Source organism: Lepidothrix coronata, unplaced genomic scaffold (genome assembly GCF_001604755.1).
Source record: "Lepidothrix coronata isolate B3197 unplaced genomic scaffold, Lepidothrix_coronata-1.0 Scaffold166, whole genome shotgun sequence".
Classification (NCBI taxonomy): domain Eukaryota; kingdom Metazoa; phylum Chordata; class Aves; order Passeriformes; family Pipridae; genus Lepidothrix; species Lepidothrix coronata.
In genome coordinates this window covers 1757937-1781817 of record NW_016690346.1, presented here as the reverse complement: position 1 = coordinate 1781817, position 23881 = coordinate 1757937, and positions in this window count along the sequence as shown.

Here is a 23881-nt window from a genome sequence, read left to right as displayed (position 1 = left end):
AATATGTAGGTTCATATATATAGAGATAAACATTTCTATGCCTATGCATAAATGTATGATCTACATATACATATTTAAACATAAACATTCAATGCCCATGCAGAAACTCATGATCAGATATATGCATGTCAATACGTTATTGCATGTATGTACATGTATTTACAAATACATATGTGGAAAGCTAATGAAAGAGAAGCAAAGCACCTGAAATTACTTCTACATCTTCAATTACAGGTCTCTATGTGTCAGAAAGGGCCACCAGTACTGGCCTCATGGCAAAAGCTACTCCCTGAGTGATCAGAGCTCCAAGGGCCCTTGTGTCACTGGAAGCTAGAATTTTGGAGGAGCTTGCTGCGACATTCATGAATCTAGTTTCCATTAATCTGTGAGACTCTTAAGCAGGTAATAACCATTGCTGTTAATGCAAGTTATGTATATAGCATCCTGTGAGACTCAGCTGGGAGAACTGTACCTTAAAGAAAAGGTATTTACAGGTATAAGGATCACACCTGAATTTAATTAAGTAATTAGATTAATAAAATGGGGCATCATAACTCTTCTGCTTGGGAAAATTAATATTAGAATCCTAAAAATGGGGAAAAACTCAGCAAATGCCTGGATAGAGAAGGGAGAAATACAAGGGATAGAGGGTGGATTTTTGCAGTAGCAAACATTGGGTTGCTTTTTCACTGGTTTTGTCCTCTGGCTTCTTCAAAACAAATGGATGTGAGTTCCAGCTATACCACCTTTCTTCTACGTCTCTTCCTTGCAAAGCATATTGCAGTAGAGAGCTCCTCCGTCTGAGCAATGTAGGACATCAGGCAGAGCTGTACAAATGGTTATGATTTATCTATTTTGAAGCTATTCAGCAGCACCTTTTTGCATTGTATTGGGTCTGGCTGAGATGGAGTTAATTTCCCCTAGCAGCCCTCACTGGTGCTGTGCTTTGCATTGTTAGCTAGAAAGATGTTGATAACACACCAGTGTTTTGGCTGCTGCTGAGCAGTGCTGGCACAACGTCAGCACTGTCTCCCCAGCATTCCTCACTATCAGTAGGCTGGGGGTGGGCAAGGTCTGAGAGGGGACAAACCCCCAGGTCAGCTGACTCAAATTAACTAAAGGGATATTCCATACCATATGACGTCATCTCAGACACGAAAGCTTAGGAAAGAAGGAGGAAGGGGAGGGGCATTCATGATTTATTATGTTTGCTGCCCGGATCAGCTACTCTGTGTGGTGAAGCTTTGCTTCCCAGGAAGTGGCTGGACATCGCTTCCTGATGTGGAGTAGAGATTAAAATTATTGGTTTTTCTCTTTGCTTGTGCACACACCAACTTTCGCTTTTGCTTTAGTAAACTGTCTTATCTCAACCTATGAGTTGTTTTCCATCTTATTCTCTCTCTCCTGTCCAGCTGAGAAGGGGGAGTGATAGACTGGCTTGGTGGGAACCTGGAGTCCACCAAAGTCAACCGACCATACATAAATAGCACACATCTGATCACAGATCTCCTTTGACTGCTGACAGAGTTTGCCAGAGAAGAGTATCTTTTTGCAGAGTGAAGTTAAACATGGTGGCTTGTGTTTTCTCAGGATTTCTTCCTAGACGCTCCTGCTCCTCTTTTGTGACTAGATCTGTGGGAAGGACTGAGGAAAGAGGAGCACAGTTCAGAAAATTAAAGCAAGGGATAATGAATATTATTTGTAATTTCAGATTTACTAAAGATGTGGACAAGTGTTAGGATGTATTTTGTCCCTACCTACAGATCTTTGGCCATAAGATAATTTGGAGAAGAAAGTTACTTGGGAGGGGGAAAACACAGAGGCTGCATGCAGAAAATGGATAACCCTCAGAATGTAACATAGATCCAAAATTAGAGTGATATCTAGGTACTCAGGAGCTCCATTAGATGTCCCACTTTACTTTCTAAAATTCTTTGCTCCTGCTTGCAACAAAAACTTAATTTTTAAAAAGGCTAGTTAACCCAAGTCACATTTTGAGTCATAGCATAATTATAGTCAATTTTTTCTATTGAATCATCCTAAGAGTTGATTCTTTTGTGCTGGCCGAAGAATGTTACTCTTTGACCATTTTAGAAATACACTATTAACTGTGTCTGAAAAAATGCAAAATACTTGCCATGATATGGAAGTGAGTCTAAGAAACTGAATATTAAATTCTATAATGAGAGATACAAGTGAGACAGATGATTTGATTAAACACAGAAATAATGGATCATGCTGGATTTTCATTTTCCTTGTTTGGGAACTGCATGATTGTGCCAAAAACAATTGTTATTTTTAAATTAGATAAATAAAGCCCCATTCAATTTTGCTTTCAAAATAAAAGTATTTCACCACTTTTATTTATATTCATTGAATTCCAGGGTTAAATTTCAGAAACAGTAGGATACTTACTTTGATGCTGAGATCAGAAAAATGTCCACTCTTATTTTTTCCAACACTGAATTGAACACAAAATGCTTTCTGAAAATCAGTTGGGCTTTTTCAGCCAAAATTTCTTAAGTATGCCTGTTCATTGTAGAACTGAGGAAATGAGGAGAGGATAAAGACTGCTGAGGATTGTTTTTTTTGTGTCTGCAAAGCATTTTTTATCATTTTCCTTTGAAGTCTCTGCAAGTTATCTGGTGTTTGTGTTAACTTTTTATATGAAATGAGAAACTGATTTATCCTCCTAGGAACCATTTTAAATATCAGAGTAAGTGAAGAGCGGGAATGAAATCTGCCTGACTAAACATAGCCCAGGACAGAAAGCTCAGCCATTGGGAGGGTTTGTTCTAAATTCTGACTTGACTCCTGCAATAGTGCTATCCAAAATCACCTCCTAAATAAGTGAACATTGCAACTTCCACTACGATGCATGAAATTTCTCTCTGCGTGCCTCAAGGTTCTTTTTGACTTATAACCACTAGATTTCAGAGCAAGCATCTGCGGCAGGCACATGGAATGAAGAAAAAGCTTCAAAGATGGCGAGAGCAGTTAAAACAGACACTTGGAGAGACAGTGACGGCGGAACACCTGCCAGGAACTGAAACATTGTGACGCTAGACATATAAAGACAGTTTTACGGAAAAGGGAGTTTTAATATTGTTAGTGCATGTGTTAAAATGTTAAAATGGTTGTACTCTGTTTTTTTCAAGTTTATTGTATTTCTTCCCCTCATGTTTAATCCCCATTTTCCTATTGGTCCAAGTTTGCTGCATTGCAGATGTTTCCCTTATTGGTCCTTACTCATCTCATGTTCCCTCCTTCCTTCCCTGGTTGGTTATCACCCCTGTCAGTCCTATGCTCCTCCCTATTTTCCAGAACCTTCCCCCCATACCCTATAAATAGAGCTAGCCAGCTCCAATAAAGTGTGATAGCTCTGAGCTAACTACTACTCTGCTCGGACCCTGTGAGTTTGTCATGTCATTCTTTCCACAATCAACTGCGGCAAGCATCCATGGGGTAAAATAAAAAAAAATGCAGAAAATACAGGTAGGAACAGTATTTATAGTAGTTCTGCACCTGTTCCTCTGTCTGATCCTATAAAGGAACACAATGCACAAGTTTGTTTTGCTTTCAGTGGAAATTAATCCCTCTTTTATTTCAGCCTTAACACAGGACATCCCAATAAGTTTATTTTAGGATCTCTAAGATTTGTTTGGCCCTAAAACTAGGGGAAAGATAATTGAGTGTATGGGATTTAGTCTCTGTAACTCAGATGTCACAGAAAGTCATAAGAGTCCCGACCTTCTGTGCTTGATTTCCTGATGATATATGACACATATGTCTGCTTAATTTAGTGCTTATTAAATGAATAATGTTAATGGTTCAGTACTATGAAGTCTTAATGAGATTTTGCAAGCAGCTAACTACTGTAGCAAAGAGTCCTTTATTCTGTATTTACCACAAGCATACCAGAATGGCACCAATATAATCTGAGAAGACTAAAGTCAATACAGAAACTGCAACCATTGTTAAAAACTGTTGTGTTATACATAATTTTAAAAATTTGATTTTGATTCTATCCGCTGGTGGAGATTTATTTTTTATTGAGTCTTGAAAATGAATAATTATGGGAGACTTTAGATGTAAAAGAACCAATTGACAAGGACACTAAGGATCAAATCAGCAGTTTAGAAACCGCTCTCAAATTGCTGCTCTACATCTTTTAAAGAGGTTACATTAGTTTATGTGTGTACTTCAGAGTTAGAGATGTTGGAATGATGCAAGAAATACTCTCACAATATAATCACAAATTGATGACCATAGATTTATTGCTACTCTTACCACAATAGCAGAAGATATTTCCAAATATCTGTGCCACAGTATTCAAAACACTGTCTGTGATTCTGTAATATTGTCCAAATTTGTACCTGAAGTGCATTGTTCATTGCACACTGTTCACTATTTGTTAGTCATAACTCATTATCTTTTGTTAATGTTTCAGTCAGCTAATCAAGAAACAGAAAATATACTGTATGACCAATAACATCCCACGAATAATGATTAATCAAAATGAGCAATTCCTGAACAGCACAGTGACTAAAAATCATTCATCTGAACCAGTTATCAAAGACATAAAATACTCATGTATTGACACAAATCAAGAGTAGTTTGTGAAAGTATCATGAACCAAAACCCAATTTAATTTGGGGGTCCTAATAGCACCAGAAAATGAGTGTTTTGACATAAAATACTACTTTTGAGCATCCCATTTCCCTTTCTTTAAATAGTACTTCTGCACGCCTTATCAGAGTGAACTGGGCGATCTCAGCTGACTGTAGAATTGCCACTGTCTTTAGTGAGAGAAGAGTTAGTTCCTGTATGTGTTTTATTAAGACCACTTGCTAGTTAATGCTTCCTTATCTTGTTTTCTCTGTACCTTTGTGTTTCCATGGATCTTTTCCTGGGTTGTAATTACCTTTTGTCATTTTCTCATACTATTTTAGCAGAAACTTTATTTTTTTAATTGAATGATTCAAGCAGGCATTTCTGGGACTGCGAATGTGACCCTATATCATAGTTCTAGTCATATATTTAAAATGACCATTTTTGTATGAATTCAAACTAAAGAATAATTTTGCTACCCTTTAACTATATTTCAGCACTCTATGCCTCAGCATTTTGAAAGATCAGAATTTTCTGAGTTAGGGTAGTCCCATTATATGATGCATTAATATGTTGAATGGATTATCCACTTCAAATAAGGCTCCAGTAATTCAAGACCAAATTATATACTGCATCTGAAAAGAAAGTAGTTAAATTTAAAAATGTTCTGAAAAGACTGAGGAAAATATAAAGGCACAAGGTTTACCTTGGAGCTCCCCAAGACCTTACTATCATCACTGAATTATGTGACTTCTTGTTTGTTTAGATGCAATTCCATTTATCAAAAATGACAGTGGGAAGATATGGTTTCAACCAATTATATTTACTTATTTTTCCTAAGAAAGTTGATCATGATTCATTGTGCAGTTCCCTTTCTAGAATAGCTACATTGAGATGTGCCACGGTCCGGGGGGAAAGGGAATGGGACCACGGCACTGCAAAAAGGGTTCGGGACACAGCAGAGATCTCGTGAAGCAATGCCAACTTTATTAAGGGAGCATGAGACTTAAATAGGGTTGGTTCAGGGGTTGGACTCCGGGTAGGGGAGGAGTAAGGGACTGATAGGTAAGGGATTCTTGGGATAGGACAACGGGGTGCAGGTGGGTGGAGTTTGGGAGTTGCTAGGGGAATGGACCAATGGGAGCTACCTCTGCACTGCACCAAACACTAACCAATGGCAGGCAGAGGAGCGGGAAAACAGCAGGTTTAGGCGGGAAAACTGTGAGGGGAAGAAGGAGACAATATGGAGGATCATTTTAAAACAACAACTGGGGTCCAGACAACAATATAACAATATAATAATAAACCGAGGACAACAGGGGAAAACCGAGGATAAACTGGGGATAACATAGGAAACTGTCCAGTCCATGGTAAGGTCATATCCAGTGAATAAGTGTCCATTTCAGTGTAGTTGTGTCTCAATCAGGGTTATAAACTTGTCTCCACATTTGGTATTGTTTCCATTCTTCCGCACGTTCCCCAGCATCTCCCCCTTCTTTGTTTTCTTGCACCGAGGCGATTTTGGCCGTGATGGAACTCATCAGCATCTTAAGCAAACATAAGATTAAACAAGGTAAAATGACACACAACGAAATTAAACCGAAGAGGGCTAGAATACACAAGATAATAATTTTTCGGGACCAAGGGGGCAAATTTGGTAATTGTAGCCAATCGAAGAGGTCATCAATCCCTTCACTCTTTGACTGATGAATTTCTCTGACCAGGCCTTTTAGCTGGTTAATACTTTGGTGGATAGACTCGGTATGATCAGAAAAATTCATACAGCACATTCCCTCAAACTCCTGGCACCCATGGCCGTGTGCCAGGAGGAGGAAATCTATGGCCGCTCGATTTTGTAAACTGACCTCTTTTAATTTCTGGGTATCCGCTAACAGGCCCTCAATTGCTATTGTTGTTGCATTCGCCTCCTTGGTTAACCAGCACCCAAGGTGCGTGAGCAATGAGAGGGCGTGTGCTGTCCCTATCCCAGGGATAGGGAAGGATGCCCAGAAATTCTTCACCCTCGACCAGATCTGAATATTGGAGTCACAGTCCTCTGGGAATGGCAGAGGTGTGGGCCAATAATGTGGCCTCCCAACATTCACATGTGGTGGTGGGAGGACATTTGGAAATTTAGCGCCGAATTGTGGGGAAGAAGGTTTTGAAGTCTGAATGGATTCAGACTTTGGAGCTGGTTCCGGGGCAGATTGAGGTTTAGGGAGTCTCCATTTTTCGGTTTCTTTTTGAATATTTGGGAACCAGCTCCGCTTTTCCCGAAGGGACCTTTTATTATAATTTCTAGAAAACACAAATTCGTTATCCAATTGGAACTTTGCCGAGTTAAACAATGCTAATTTTCCTACTGTGCAGGGACCTCCCTTCGGGTAGGCCCGAATTCCCGGCCACGCCTGATCCCCGCACAACAGGAAATATCCCTTCGGGAGCCGCATGTTCTGAGGAACGGGCTCCGTCGGGATAGTGGTGACAATGGAATTGTTGCACCACGGCGAAGCGGTCCCCTGGTATAGCTGGTTATTTACCGTGACATTATGGGGTGTAAACAGGACCGGCTGGGTATATCTATGGAAAATAACACAGGCAAAAGCGGGAAGCGAACCTAAAAGATCAATTTCTTGAAAGGGGATATCAGTAAAAGTAAGAGCTGATATGGGCTGTGCAAGGTTGGGAGAATTTAAGGGTAGGGACCCCTTGCTTCGGGTTTGGGACACGAAGGTGCCCCATTCTGCTGGAGTGACCGGGATTCCAACTAAGCAGGTCCTGAAAGGACTACCCGCACTAGCCAAGGCCAGACACAAGGTGTCCGTGCCTGTGGCCTTGACTAATGTTACCCAAAGGTTCTCTCCTGGTTGACTCATCCACTCTCGCAGTGGTATTGGGTCGCTGAGAGGGATGAATCCGGAGGTGGCGATGATGAGGAGGATGATGAGACGCGGTAAGTTCATGGTTGATCTTCTTACGCCTGGTGGATCTTAACACGGTGCGCTGGGACCCACTTCGGTCCTTCTGGACCTGCAACACAAGCGTAGCCCTTCCCCCAGGTGATCAAGGGGAAAGGGCCCGTCCAGGTTTCTGTGAGTGGGTCCCAGTACATGACCTTTGCTCTTACGGTAGTGGAGGATATCGAATCTGATTTAAAGTGACGGTCTGCTGGACTTCTGTTTGTGTGAGTCTCTGCTTCCTCCAGCATGTTCAAAAAACTTAAAACATACATCACTTTATCCAATTTCTCTTGGGGGGACAGGCCAATACTCCCCCTTTTTTGTTTTTTCAGAAGATTTTTAATATTTTGATGGGCACGTTCTACTATACCCTGCCCTGTGGGATTATGAGGGATCCCGGTGGTATGATGCACTCCCCATTGTTCAAAAAATCGTTTTGTGTCCGCAGACACATAGGAGGGCCCATTGTCCGTCTTCACCTGCTTCGGGACACCCATCCTTGCGAGTGCGGACAGAAAGTGTTTTTTCACATCACGGCTCTTTTCACCAGAATGCGCAGTGGCCACAATCATTTTTGAAAAGGTGTCAATAGACACATGCACATATTTTAGTTTTCCGAATTCAGGTACGTGCGTAACGTCTGACTGCCAAATTTCCAACGCTGAAAGACCCCTGGGATTAGTCCCTTCTGGGACGATCAGTGTGATAACTTGGCAATCAGGGCACGTTCTCAAAATCTCTTTAGCTTGAGATAATTTGAGGCCGAATTGCTTTTGCAGTGACCGTGCATTTTGGTGAAAGAACTCGTGGGATATTTTTGCCTGTTGGAATAAATTGGCAGTGACTACCATACCTGCCAGATGATCGGTAATTCGGTTCCCTTCCGCCACAGGACCTGGTAGAGTAGTGTATGACCTGGTGTGGACAACGAAGAAGCCGAATTCTCTGTTATGAATTAGAAACAACAATTTGGTTAATAACTTGAATAAATCCTGATTAGTTACATCCTTAAGGTATGAATTTTCAATTCGTTTGACCACACCACACACATAAGCCGAATCTGTAACAACGTTAATCGGTTCACCACTAAAAATTTCAAATGCACGCACAACTGCAGAAAGCTCCATGATTTGGGGAGAACCTTGCACTTTATGGATATCTTGCTGCCAATCACCGTTTTGTTGCCAAATTATTACCGCATTTCCGGTTCTCCCTGAGCCATCGGTAAAAATTGTTTTTGCACCTTTTATTGGCAGATCCGATTGTATAATTTTTAATTTCAATGGAATTTGGATTAGCCTTTGAATGAACGAGCACGCCGGGAGGTGAAGCCGAATTTCTCCCGGGTAGCCTCCGATGGCAATTTGAAAGTCATTGGAGGTTTGCAGCAGTTGTTCTAGGTGTTCGGAAGTCAGTGGGAGGTAAATAAAATCTGGCTCCTCACCACTAAGCTCTAAACACCTAGTGCGACCTTTGAAGATTACCTTGCCAATCATTTCTGAGATGGTGGTGATCGTCTTGCCGAATTGGTGCGGGAGGAATACCCACTCCCACAAACAGAAGTCCTTACCGTCATCTGAAAACTGGCCCAGGAGGGCTAGCGGCTGTCTCTGTTCTCTTATGATGACCAGGGAGGATGGCAGTCCCTCCATCCTCCTATATGACTGTCTTTGGGTAATCTTTTTCTCAACAGTGGATAAGGCAGCTTCTGCCTCTGATGTTAAATAACGGGGGGAGGACAAGTCAGCATCTCCTTTTAGCAGCTCGAAAAGGGGATGGAGATCACTGGTTGTGATCCCCAACACAGGTCGGATCCAATTGATCGCTCCTAGTAGCTTTTGGAGGTCATTCAATGTGTGGACTCATTTGTCAATTTCAATTGCTTGAGGCCTGATGACCCTTCCTGTAATTTGGAGTCCTAAATACCTCCAAGGTGCTTCCCTCTGTACTTTTTCAGGGGATATTTCCAATCCTTTTTCTTTTAGGGCCGAAATAGTTGAATTTAAAGTCTTCTCAACTGCTAATTGGGATTTAGCGCAGATCAACACATCATCCATATAATGGAAGATGATTGACTGCGGGTATTTCTGCCGAATTGGTCTCAACACCTCTGCCACGAACATCTGGCAGAGTGTTGGGGAATTTTTCATCCCCTGGGGGAGCACTCGCCACTGGAACCTGCGGTGAGGTTCACAGGTGTTGATCGCAGGGACTGAAAATGCGAATCGGACTGAATCAGCCGGATTAAGATAGATATGAAAAAACCAGTCCTTAATATCAATCACCACTAGGGGCCATTCAGCAGGGAGCATGGATGGTGATGGCATTCCCTGCTGGAGGGCTCCCATTGGTTCAAGGACTTCGTTAACTTTGCGCAGGTCCTGGAGAAATCTCCAAGAACCTGAGGATTTTTGAATGACAAACACTGGAGTGTTCCAGGGACTGGTGGAAGGCTCCAGGTGTCCTTTTGCCAATTCTTGATTCACTAAGTCGTTTAGAATTTGCAGCTTTTTCTTAGGTAGGGGCCACTGATCGACCCAGACTGGCGTTTCTGTTTTCCAGCTCAGTCTGGGGAGCTGCAGTACTTCAGTGACCCCACCTAAAAATTTTGTTCATGGGACAGGGTGCTCAAATTGAGCTCCCACTGCTCCATGGCGTCCCCTCCCCAAAGTGTAATAGGAATATTAAGAATATAGGGTTGGAGAGATGCTGGTCTGCCCTCGGGCTCATAAACAGTGAGTGTCACCTGACTCCAGACCGGATATTATGTTCCCCCCACGCCGCTGACTTGGACATAAGCTGTTTGTGCGGGCCATCCGTGCGGCCAGTCCTTGGAGGCAATTATGGTGATGTCCGCTCCCGTGTCCAAGAGGCCCTCCACTTTGACCTGCTGCGGCTGTCTGGGCTGCGAATAATAAACTAGACATTTTAGCAAAGGGCGAGAAGACTTAACAGTTGTCGTCCAAAGGACTTCCTTCTGTTCTCTTCTCTGCTCCTCATCGGTGGATAGAACACACAGCAGGTCTTCCATGGAGACCATCTTGGCCACTGGGAAGCGATCCTCTAGCTGGACGGGGGGAAGATGTACAGCTAAACATATAGTGATGTTAGTATTAGTGAGTCCGGTCAGGAGTGTGGGCACTACTATGATGCCTTTATCCACTGCTGAGAAATGTGACGTGATTAGATATGTTGAGTCGGGGTCGACCGGGGCCGATGGTCGGACCCTGGCCAACTGCTCATACAAGCTTAGGTGAGTGGAGGGGTGCATGACCGTTAAAATGATCCAGGGGAGTGGAGAACATTGATTTTTTACCTGGACCGGGTCAGGGAGCGGCCGCCGAGCTACGGGGTAGCTGGGCGCGATGGTTGGCGCAGGATGGAGCGCAACGCAGGGGCAATTTGTGTCGTCGCGCTCCCCTGGGCGCTCTGCTCCCCGTTTCCCGATGGCTCACACTCACAAGGCTTTAGGTCCGGTAACGACAAAAAGGTGACCCTCTTTCGCAACCTAGGTGAATGACGCGGAGAGAGAGGTTCGCCATTGATGTTAGTGGTGGAGCGACAAGTGGAGGTCCAATGTCGCCCCTTCCCGCACCTGCAACACAGTGTCTTGGGGAGGTCAGGTGTGGATGCTGAAAGGCGAGGACAATGTTTTTTGAAATGACCCTTTTCCCCACACTCGAAGCAGTGGTTTGGCCCAGTAAAGGCGGCAGCCAATAGACGTGCCTTATGGGAGTTTGACCCGATGTTCTTACACGCCTCTATCATCTCCAGCAGAGTGGGCTCTTTTAAAAGCTTCAATGCTTTTTGGCAGTCCTCATTAGCCTTTTCGATAACCAATTTGTTGAATAAAATTTCCTGGCATTCTTTCTGAGGAACTTGCCTGGCTATTTCCTCTTTTAGCCGATTTATAAATTCTGTAAACGGTTCTTTTGGGCCTTGATTTATCAGTGTGAAAGAAGGGGTCGGCACATAGGCGTCGGCCACCTTCTTCACGGCCTCCAATGCCAATTGTTTACTCTTATCTAATATTTTGGGGTCTAATCTCGCTTGCTCCCCTCTGCTGGAGTAGTCTCCCTCTCCATAAAGCATGTCTATCGCCTGTTTAGGGGCAATTTCCTTCCTCCCCATCCGGTCATTCACATAGGTTACAATGTTCTTTTTCCACTCCGTCTCGAAAGCCGAGACCTGGACGGCCGTGAACAACTCTCCAATCACCGCCCTGATGTCAAAGGGTATTAGTGTATACGCGAGGAAGAAGGACTCTAGCAGACCGATGGTGAAGGAAGCGCCCAACCCATACTCTACTATGGCTTTCTTAATGTCTTTTAACATTGGGTACGAGATGGGCCTCCACTCAGGCACCCTCCCCTCGTCGTAATACACTGGAAATGCTTGTAGGAATTCCACATCTTGGGCGCCCGCCGCTTCCTCCTGGAAGGCCTTCCAAATATCCAGTGCTGTGTGCGGCCTTTCCGGAGAGCACGGCACCCAGTCACAGCCTGTGGTTGGGTAGCGGCAGGCGGGGTAGGCCTCAGTGTCCTGTGCCTTACAGGTGCGGCCATCTTTCCGGATGTTACCCTTGGCCTTTGCCCTGGCCCCGCCCACTGCTCCCCGTGGTTTCCGGGAGGGTGATGTATCGGGGGAGGAGACCAGACTGGCGGAAGTGGGCGTGGTGGAAGACGTGTCGGAGGAGGGACTCTGTGCGCGTGTAGGCGGGGATGGAGGCAGCCCAGAGGGTGGAGCTACAGGGGCCCGCCTCCGCTTTTCCCGCGCCAGTCCTTCCCGTGATTCCTCCCTCTTCCTGCTCTCGTGATCCTGGGGCCCTGCCTCCTCGACGCCATTTTTCTTTCGATGCAGTCTTCTTCGCGCCCTCCTGCCATCTTGGGTGTCAGTTTGGATGTTCTTCTCCCTCCCGCCATCTTTTATAATGGTTGAAGTGTCCTTTTCCGAGAGAGTAATGTCATTGCTGGTGTGTTCTGTGCTTTCTGTAATTTTCTTGGAGGTCTCAGCGTCTTGGGTGGTAGTGCTGACGTTCTTGTTCATCATCTGGTGCTGTAGCACCATCAGAACAAGCCTCCAGGCTATTATCGCCTCTTTTCCGAGCCGGTCACCCTTGTCGCTCTCCCGCCAGAGTTGGTAGCCTATGGCTTCCCATTTATTAAATGTGGTGTTCTCAGTGATTTTATGACCATGGCGGTCCAGCCATTTTGCGAGAGCTTTAGCTGATTTTTTGTCCAATGGGTGACCGTGCTCGATTATAAAGTCCTTGAGGCGGTGGTATATAAATTTCTCGGAGGTGGAGAGAGTTAAGCCCATGATGTTATTTTGGCTTTGTAACTACTCTCCGATGTTACTCCTCCTTTTTTAATTAATTTGTGTTGCAGGGGTGTGGGTGTTGGGTAAGGCGTTAGGGATGTCCTTCACAGCTCACCTGCCGGTGCGCGACCCATGCGGCTTCCGCGAAGTCCACAGTCGTCTGGTTCTGTGAAGGAGGATCGGCGGGACGATCTCCCCTCCTGGAGTCGCCTGAGGCCCTGTAGCAGCACAGGAGTTCTCCTGACACAGGAGACCTTTACTGTGCCCCACGTTGGGCGCCACTTGCCACTGTCCGGGGGGGAAAGGGAATGGGACCACGGCACTGCAAAAAGGGTTCGGGACACAGCAGAGATCTTGTGAAGCAATGCCAACTTTATTAAGGGAGCATGAGACTTAAATAGGGTTGGTTCAGGGGTTGGACTCCGGGTAGGGGAGGAGTAAGGGACTTACAGGTAAGGGATTCTTGGGATAGGACAACTGGGTGCAGGTGGGTGGAGTTTGGGAGTTGCTAGGGGAATGGACCAATGGGAGCTACCTCTGCACTGCACCAAACACTAACCAATGGCAGGCAGAGGAGCGGGAAAACAGCAGGTTTAGGTGGGAAAACTGTGAGGGGAAGAAGGAGACAATATGGAGGATGATTTTAAAACAACAACTGGGGTCCAGACAACAATATAACAAAATAATAATAAACCGGGGACAACAGGGGAAAACCGAGGATAAACTGGGGATAACATAGGAAACTGTCCAGTCCATGGTAAGGTCATATCCAGTGAATAAGTGTCCATTTCAGTGTAGTTGTGTCTCAATCAGGGTTATAAACTTGTCTCCACATTTGGTATTGTTTCCATTCTTCCACACGTTCCCCAGCAGAGATGTTCTGAGATTCCTCTTCCAACTGATAAATCCAGAGATGACAATTTGCATCAGCCAGGAGGTCTAGTTAACTGAAAAGTGCTGGAGTAAGAAAAGCCAAGAGCTTTTAGCATTGCCTAAAGAGATTGTGCCATTATTTACCTGGAGAGAGTATTCTTATTTTTAGGTCATATCTACAGATCTGTAGGTGTAAGAGGCCATAAACATAATCAAATTTAGTGTCAGAGGACAAGAACACCTGCTGTTATCTTTGCATGATGTCTACTAAGATCCTGAAGAAAAGCCTCTAGCTTCACATGTGAATATGCAGTATTATTGCCATATTTTATGTGAAGATACATTTTCCACAATAATTCATTAAACGTATTTTTTGCAGGAAAATACTGACATTTTTAAGTAGCTTCTTCAAAGAAAAAACAAAGACAGAATATTTATTTATTTATAGCCATAAGCTACATATAGTATGTTACAATGCATTTGCAATGTAATAAGTGTCCTTTAAAGAAAAACACAAGAACAGTAATACTACGTGAAGGTGTGCAAATCATAAACAATGCACCTGGTACCTAAATCTGAAGGAAAAAAAATCCTTTGCATAGATATACACTGCATTTGTCAAACCCAGTCAGAATAACAGTTCTAATGGACAGCTCTTTCCCATAGGGGTTGAAGATGTTGATTCTGCAGTGTAATTCCCTTCAATTTTTCCCCTCTCTGAGCTGTACTGCGATCATGCAGAGCTATTCGCTGGAGAAATGGCCATTTTTTCCCATTAAAGGAAACTGGTTATCCTTCTAGCTTCCCTAATTTCATGTAGCAGATGATACCATGCATTTAAGAAAGCTCAGAGTGACCTTTTGGGCATGATTTTGATGCTTTTATTGAGAAATGCTTCACACACATACATCCTTTAAAGCAGCACAAATGTTCATACATATACAAGAAAAAAAAACACTTAGAAGCTACAGTATGTTGGTGGTTATAATTCTTTAATTCATATCGCAATTAATTTTGAAGATTATCTACAAATGTTGTACTTCTGATAGTTTGGATGTCTTTTATTTTACTAAGTGTTTTCATCCAAGTTTTCACATGAAAATAGTGGAACAAGACTAGAAAAAAACCCTGTGAAATAGGATGCATTTTTTAACATAATATTAACAGCTTCTACTACTTAATTGTTTAACAATGCAGAGTTGAATACAAAGAGCAAGAGTGGAAATGAAAGTACACAGTGTATGATGAGAAAATCCACGATCATTGGCTTGCAGAGGAAATAAGTATCTAATCTTCATACGTGGGAACACTTCTTTATTTGTGAAAACATGAATTTTAAGGATTTATATAAACTCTCTTCAATTCTCTAACCTCATATTTATGCTCCAAACAAAATTTGAAATGCTGTGACTACATATAGGTTAACTATGCCTGAAGGGATAAACTCAGATGTTTAGAATAAGAATTTTCCCAATAAATAGTGGTAATATCTGGAGATTTCAGAGTTTTTGCTGGTTAACTCCAAATAAAAGAGAAACTGCTTTTAAATCAGTGATATTTTATCATTTACACACCATATCACTGCAATCAGATCAAAGGAGTCTGCAAAGTCCTATTAAATATAAATAGGTCTATCTCATCCTTAGTTCTGTTCTTATGGTATTTATTTCTCTGTGCTTTCTATTCACAAGGGTGAAGAGATCTCAGCGACTGAAGAGATTCTTGTTGCTTTTGCAATGGGTTTGTTCTTTTGCTGTTGTTTTGTCTTATATGTTAGTGGCAATATTGGAGCGTACTGTACTGAACTATCAGTAGGTGTACATTCAGAGCAGCAGAAGGAGGTCCTAGATGATTGTCTTCTTTGTTAGCTAAATAGTAAATATTCATTTATGCCCGCTATGCCACATAGTATAAACCAGTGCCTTCGCTAGCTGGGCATGTTCCAGAAGGCCAAGGAAGTCTCCTGCTTGACTAATTCCGCATTTTTCCATGTTTCTCTAAAAAGTAAGGAAAATAACTCTGATTACATACAAGTTTTAAGAGTCTTAGCTAGAGGACACATGCAAATGAACTACAAAAGCATGCCTGGCATATGACAATCTTTTCTCCATAAAAACATGAACAGCTTCCATTCACAAGTACAGAAATCCCTCTTGTTTCTGAAGTGAAGTAAGACTGGTTTGAGGTCTGCTGTCAGTTCTAAAGCATATATTAAAGATTTGTCACTGTTCGATCTAACTGTGATCTCAGAGATTCACAGAAACTTGCATTGGGTGTCACTGTGTAGAAGCTGACCCCTGTGAATCTGAAGAAGTGTTGATAAAACAGATAGCTGCAAGGAATATGTTTTGGTGTTAAGATTTCCAAACATTGGTAATAAACAATAAGGCATCATTTATGGCTCAGAATTGGAGCCAGAATCTTTTCCATTTGAATGTGACTTGTGATTTTATCCCTTTGGAAGTGACTTCCTTGCCCATATATATACACACATACACATATGTATATATATAAAAAGACTTTTGATGATATTACCCCAGTGCAAACTTTGCATCCAGGATAGAATTGAGCTCACAGAAAATGTAACCAGAAGCATATATACTTATAACTCCTATGGATATTGAGAGCAGTAGTAAAATTGGATTTTCTCAATTTAGAAAGTAGGACCAACAGGTATATACATACAACATTTGCAGTTATGTTATAAAATATTTCTGAGGCCATTAAAGAACAAAATAACATGAGAACTGTCCTATAGGTATTCTAGTAGTGCTAATGTCTACTCACTAGCTGGATTAATTCAGTTATTACAATAACTTTTCATATTTCTTAACATTGGTCAGAATTTTTTGACTTGTTAGGAAAGCACATTGATACTGAGTATACTACACAGGCAGTTTGATTTTTCAGAACAGTTGATGAGAACCTATTTCCATATCTTGGACAATATGAGCAATTTGAGTATCGATGGGAACTGATCGCAGGGAATTTTGGTATCACTGTATTAGAGGCATCTCAGAATTTACTGTATTATACAGATCAATTTGAAGCAGCAGTATGTATAATTGCTGTTGTACATTGAGCTCATAGGATAGTTGCAGCTAAATGCAGGTAAACAAAGTTTATCTATTTCTGCTTTAGATAGGTTGGAGTTCATGGATCAATCACTATTAGGCCTGTAAAACTAAACCTGTGGATTTATCCACTTAAGTGCCGTGCAAGTGAATTTACCTAGTATAATGATGTTAAGGACTGTGACTTTCATAAGATGTGTCATTTGCACATCTAACACACTAGGTGGTATTCAGACCTATAAAAGTCAACGTCAAGAATGAAGTGTCTAAAATAAAACAAAACACAATATCTGTATCCACTTTCCTTAACTGGGGATTGATATCTATTTTTCCTGGTCCTTTCTATAAGGAAACAGTTCATTTACAAAAATGTGTATTTATAGCAATATAATCCCAAATCATTACTCTAATGAAAATCACTGTAAGTATTTTACCCTTCTATTGACACTTTGGGAGTAAAATATGAATTTCTAACTCTGCACAGAACTTTCTGGCATGGTTGTCATTGACAGACCAGGCTGTTAATATACAGAGGTTTTAGAACTTAATTTAGATATGTTTTCCATTTTGAAGTTATAATGACTAAGTACACCTGCTCACTTAAAAAATTATTTGTTAGTCGGGTAGTTTTGAATAGCTTAATCATCATTTGGTTGTCTCAGTTTGTATTGTAGGCAGTTCACCTGCTCTTCATCTAAACTTAAATGTTTCCTGTTTACACATCAGAAAATATAGAAAGATGATAATATTTAGAAAACAAAGAAAAAATGAAAGCTGTGTTCAAACACATTATTTATATAATTATCCTATAATTAAACTAATTATAGTTTGTGATGAAAAATAGTCTTTATTTTTTTGAAACATTTGCAGGTTTCTTGAAGGGTGTTTAGTGATCATCACAGAGAAGTGACAAGAAAAACACTCAGAGATGTTCTCATTTCTGCAAAAGATTTAAGCTGCATAAGACATGTTCTTCATGAAACAACCAGGCATCTTTACAGTCCATTAATTGACAGGCCTGTATAAAAGGGAGACAGACTGATGTTCAAAGACATCTGTGAGTTTTTATAATTTTAACTACAGCCACGGCTACTCTGCATATGAATTTTCAGAATAAGAAAGGATTTCTAACATACAACATTGCAAGCAGTAAAAGAATGGTGTAAATCAAGGATTTCTTGCTGTGTGGTATTTTTGAATATCTAGATTTAATTTGCTTTTCTTTATAGAACCAGGAAATTTGGAAACTGATAAAGTGAAAGTTTAGGTGCCTGTGAAACTACCTAAACCTAGGAGCGGTTGTTTGAAAAAGGCCCATTGACTGACAAAAATACTGATCTGAGACTCAGAATATGAGGCTGTCACTCAGGAAGCCAACCCAAATAGTATTTTTACCTTTCACTGTTAGACAGTCTGTCACTGGCGTTAGAATGAGGGAGAACAGGACCAGGAACCACCTCAGAGTACTTCCACCATAGAGGAGTGCCTGGGCTGCAGCAGCATTACTCACTTAGCAGCACATCCCTTCCCCACAAAGCACCCTGCACAGAGACACTTTGGACAAATGGGAGGAGGGTTTCTCATGCAATCATCCTGGGTTTTAATCCTGGATTCATTGTTTTTCACCTCACAAACCATGTTTCACTTCTTCACAGAGCTACACAAGAAAAATCATAGTCAGATTAATCATGGAAACAAGTCACATACTTCAAATAACATATACGAGGGTTATATTCAGCAAGAAATACTAGTCAACTACTACATTTGTTTGATTACCTTCATGTAAATATCGATACGTATACAATCAATATCTGCCAGGACTGTGGAAAATTAGTAAAACTATAACTCTCATAGCATGACATTTTTTATTATTGTACAGCTAAGGGGAAGCGTGTATTGACTTGATCTCCAGAGAAAAGCATCTATTTATTATTTGAAAGGAGCTATATCAAAGGACAAGATGAATATTTCTACAATTATAATAGACAAAGTAGAATTTGTTTGAGAAATTTGTTTTTTTCTTTTTTAAATGTGATCTTCAGCAAAATATAATCTGTTTTTTTTTCTCTATCCAGCCTCATGATCAGGATCCAAGAAACAGTGAGTATACAGGGTTTTTAAAATAAAGCCTATAAAAATCTTTATCCATCACAGCCTCCAACAACTTTCTCTAATTTCCAGAGTATAACATGCTTGCACAAGTTGCTGCCTGCTATCATCATAATCATCATACATGACCACTTTCCATGCAGGCTGCAGCATCTCAGCTAAGCACAATTTTAGTGTGCACAAGAAAATGTCTTTTTCTCTGAAGGACATTTTGAATCTTTAAAAAAAATTTACAAGACTTCCATCTGTGTAAATTATACAACATTTACCTGAATAAATTTTTTCTTTGGAGACTTATGAGTTCTTGACTTTGCTTTGGCCCTTTGGTCCTGGTCCACAGGCAACTCCTGCTATATCTTCCACAGTCTGTAAATGGAGACAACTGTCTGCAAGCAACCAGTGGCTCCCTATCCATCAGCTTGTAAGGCACAGATAAACAGTTTCCTATTAAGTCATGACACTAACCTTATTAGCCTTAATATCCCAGAACAAATTACTTGGCCATTCATGTTTGCACATATAACCAGTTCCAGGTGAATGGATAGTAGCCACTTTTATGCAAAATATCAGGTATCAAGACCTCTGCAACTTTGAAGAATAAAGCAGCTTTCCAAGACTGCCTGTTTAGGATCTCAGAAATAAATTAAATAAGATGAGAGATGTGGATCAGCTGATATTCTTAAGAAATATTGAAAGAAGTTAAGAAGTTTGGGCATACAGTGCTGAAAAGACCCTGGAGCTTAGATAGGGCTGGGTTCTTGAAAGACTCGTTGTACCTGCCCTATTAGTCCACTGTTCATAACACTCAGAAAAAAAATCCATTACCAAATATTTCTCAAATATTTGTCAGTAGTTTAAATAATATGATAATAGTTAGGAGATTTCATAGTCTCATAGCAAGAGAGACTTCATGGATTTTTTATACTCAGTACTTCTACATGCCAAAAGACTAATTTTGCTAGGCCTGTCTCTTCCTAAAAGTACAGCCACGTTGGGCAGTCACTTCTATTTATAACTAACCCTGCTCTTGAAATATTGCCCTAGAATTTAAAATATATCTTCCATTCAAGTTGGACTTAACAAAAAAATCTACGAAATAAGCCAGAAAGCATTTTTCCAACATTTCACAAGTACATTTTTCCACCATGTTAGCACTTAATAACAGTTTAAAAAAATATATTCCTAAGGATAACATTACTTTTGTGGGAGTGAAACTTCAGAATATATAGTCCATCTTTCTTATTCCTCTGAAGAGTTATTTTTTTTTTGTTAAAATGATTGTTAACCAGAGTAGTTCAGACTGGCAATTGCGTTAGACTAGCAATTTACACATTCAGCAGAAGATTTGGGAAAACTACACTGTTTTGATATGTTTCTTTTACTTTGCCTTTTTATTTGACTTAATGGATTTTTACTTTGCCTTTTTATTTGACTTAATGGATTATCCCCTTTGTTTTAATTTTGATGTTCTGGAGGAGGTTTAAGATGCACTTTCTTAAAATGCTGATTTTCACAGAATCACAGAATATGCTGAGTTGGAAGGGACGCACAAGGATCACCGAATCCAACTCCTAGCCATGCATGGGACCATCCCCAGGAGTCACACCATGTGCCTGAAAGTATTGTCCAAACGCTTCTTAAAGTCTGTCATGCTTGGTGCTGTGACCACTTCCCTGGGGAGCCTGTTCCAGTGCCCAGTCACCATTTGGATGAAGAACCTTATTCTAATATCTAACCTAAACCTCCCCTGGCATAACTTCATGCCATTCCCTCAGGTCCTGCCACTGGTCATCACAGAGGAGAGATCAGTGTCACCAGATGACAGCAGAAAACACAGAAAATCTGTTTACAGATGTACTTTAATCTTTGTCTAATTTTGGTGTTAAGAGCAGTTTAATGATTTGTTTTACAGTCTGATCACTGAGTCTCCTGAGTTCAGCACACAGCTGATATCTGAGGACCTTACTTCTGAGTCAAAGCCCTTTGCAGAATTGGTTTCTATAGATATAACAGGCCTGATGTCATAACAGGTACCAATACACAAATAAAAATTGCCATGTTGGTTTGCTCTAATTATCAATAAAATGGTAAAAGATTTTAATTTCAACTCTTTCTTAAGCTAATAATATAGCATATTAACATCTTAAGTGCATTTGAAATATGGTTAAAGAGATGAAAGTAGAATAATAAGAGGAGAGATGCTCTGAGGGATCTTAAAACCTAGCAAAAACTTCTGGAGAAGCTAAGCCATTTGGACAGGCAGAGAGAGTTTTCAGACTTAAGAAGATTCAGGAAGCAGTTATAGTCAGAGTATCTGCTGCTTTGGGACTTGCCCTGGTTAATAAAGTGTCCGTCACTTTCTGTTATAACGGTTCCTTATTAAGCTTATCTGCTATCTGAATAATAAAATCATCTGTCAACAATAACTGAGTCTGCTTTTTATTCAGATTGCAGCAGTGTCTGCACATTATGCCATGCTTCCAAACTTTCCAACTCATGCTACTATGGTGTGTCCAAAATCACACCAGGTGCAGTGCAGCTCTTGCCCGGGTCTTTGTAGAACAACTAAGGTGTCCAGTGAAACTAGAATTATTCTATCCTACCAGAGAAAATCTTCTTAGTAATTTCTTATTACTCAAGAAATAAGATCTGCAGATCTGAATCTTATAATCAAAGTGTAAAAAAGTAATTTTTAGGTCCCTCCAAAGTCTTTTGAATGAGGTATGAAAGATAACCCACATTTTAAACAGTGGTTCAAATTATATCTCCTCTGGTATACGCTGTGGAATTTGGGTGGATGATTCGTTTCTATTTTGCAGTGAGATGACTATTCAAAGACCTCAGTTCTTCAGAAAATGACTTTTTTTCTAATCATTATAATTCTTTAACTGCAGTTCAGAGGAGTTACTTGTGACCACCATAAATTTGTGCCCAAAGAGGCAGAGTTCAGTCTGAAACTTTGAAGGACTGATATCAAGGGGAACTCTGACAAGACATACAATAATAGTAGGATATCTATCTTTTAAACCATGAAACAGTCTCTGGTTATTTGTTCAAGACCTCAGAATCTAATAGAACTGATCAGAAACCTTGTATACTGCTTGAACCGATTTTTACCAACTAATTTTCTTTTCTTCTGCTCAGCCTTTGTAAGAGTTTAAATAACTCATCTTAAGTCTAAATTCATAAGAATATATCCAATAAATCTTTAACTTCTCCAAAATTCCTGTGGGTTTTTTGTTTCCTTTTAGGTAATCATCACCAACATCTGCAGCCACGTGTAATTCCAGAGCATCTTTTCAGCAGACAAAGGGGTCAAAATTATTGAATCTTTCCTTGTGTCACTGTAATTAGAGGCACAGGTTCAAGGAGTTGTTCTAAGCTGCTTGCAATCTGCTTCCTCTTCCCTTATGTATTCATCACCTCAAACCTTGGAGGAAAAAGAAGTCATAAGAATCTACGCTACCAGCAACTATTCTATTTCCATAAAGAAATGAGTGAAAATATGGAGAACAATTTTCACAGCAGTCATCTTATTTCATTAATTTCCTAAGAAGATACACAGAAAGAATACCGAAAATTTTTTTTTTCCTTTAACTTTCTTTTTTCTTAAGGAAGTTTGGTCTAGTCAGAATGAGCTAAAGGTTTGAAGATCAGGAGATCTCAAGTGATATTGCCACTGATTTGCTGAATCATTTGGAAATACTCTCTTTGTCTTAGCACAACTATTTTTCTGATGGAAAGAGTGACCTGATGTTTATCAACTTGAAAAATGGGGGCTTGTGATTAGCACACTGACTTAACCATAAGTAGTACTTCACTTCCTGAAGTACTATGGTTGCAAGTTTTATGCATGATATTATCATTATACTTTCTTGTTACTGTTATGGAATAGGCTTTACTTCACAGTTCCTAGTAAATGTATTTTCTAAAGTGCAAGCAAAACACTTCTTACAAGAGTTGCCTTTAAAATGTACACAGTGGTGCACATGAAATTATAAATATCTAATCTGAAAAAAAATTCCCTATTCTATTAAAAACGAATTAAATTAGAACAAACAAATAGCATTTTTCTCAAAAGACAAAATTATAAATATGTATAATTATGCAAATATTAAAAGAAAGATGCTGTGCTCTGCAGAAAAATAATAAGGAATTTCTGAATGTATAAACTAAACTAATTGCAACTTTAAGAGCAGGAACAATGGTCAGGTTCAGGGAAATTTTTAGGTCTCACTTGAAAAATTAAGTCCTTCATTGGGAGTTACGAAGCAAGCCTGCCTACATATTTTTCAAGGTAAAATTGTGACTCATTTATTTTTTGTATGTTCCCAATATGTCTTTGCCATACAAAATTTTAAAAGAAATGGACTGTATTTTTTTTTCTCCAAAATATGAATTAGCCCATGGTAATAATTTCATAGAATCTATAGAACGGCTAAGGTTGGAAGGGACCTTAAAAATCATCTATTTTCAACCCCCATGCCTTAGGCAGGGACACCTTTCACTAGACCAGGTTGCTCAGAGCCCCATCCATCCTGGCCTTGAATGCCTTCAGGGATGGGGAATCCACAACTTCTCTGTGCAACATGTTCCAGTGCCTCACCACATCCACAGCAAAACATTTCTTCCTTGTACCTGATCTAAACCTACTCTCTTTCAGTTTAAAACTCTTCCTCTTTGTCCTATCAACACATGCCCTTGCAAAAAGTACCTCTCCATCTTTCTTGTAGGCTCCTTTCAGGTACTGGAAGCAATTAGGTTGCCTTGAAACCTTCTCTTTTCTAGGCTAACAATCCCAGTTCTCTTAGCCTGTCTTCATAGGAGAGGTGTTTCATCCATCTAACCATCTTTGTGGCCTCTTCTGGACTCATTCCAACAAATCTATGTCCTTCCCTTGCTAGGAACTCCGTGCTTGATTTCATCAAGGTATTG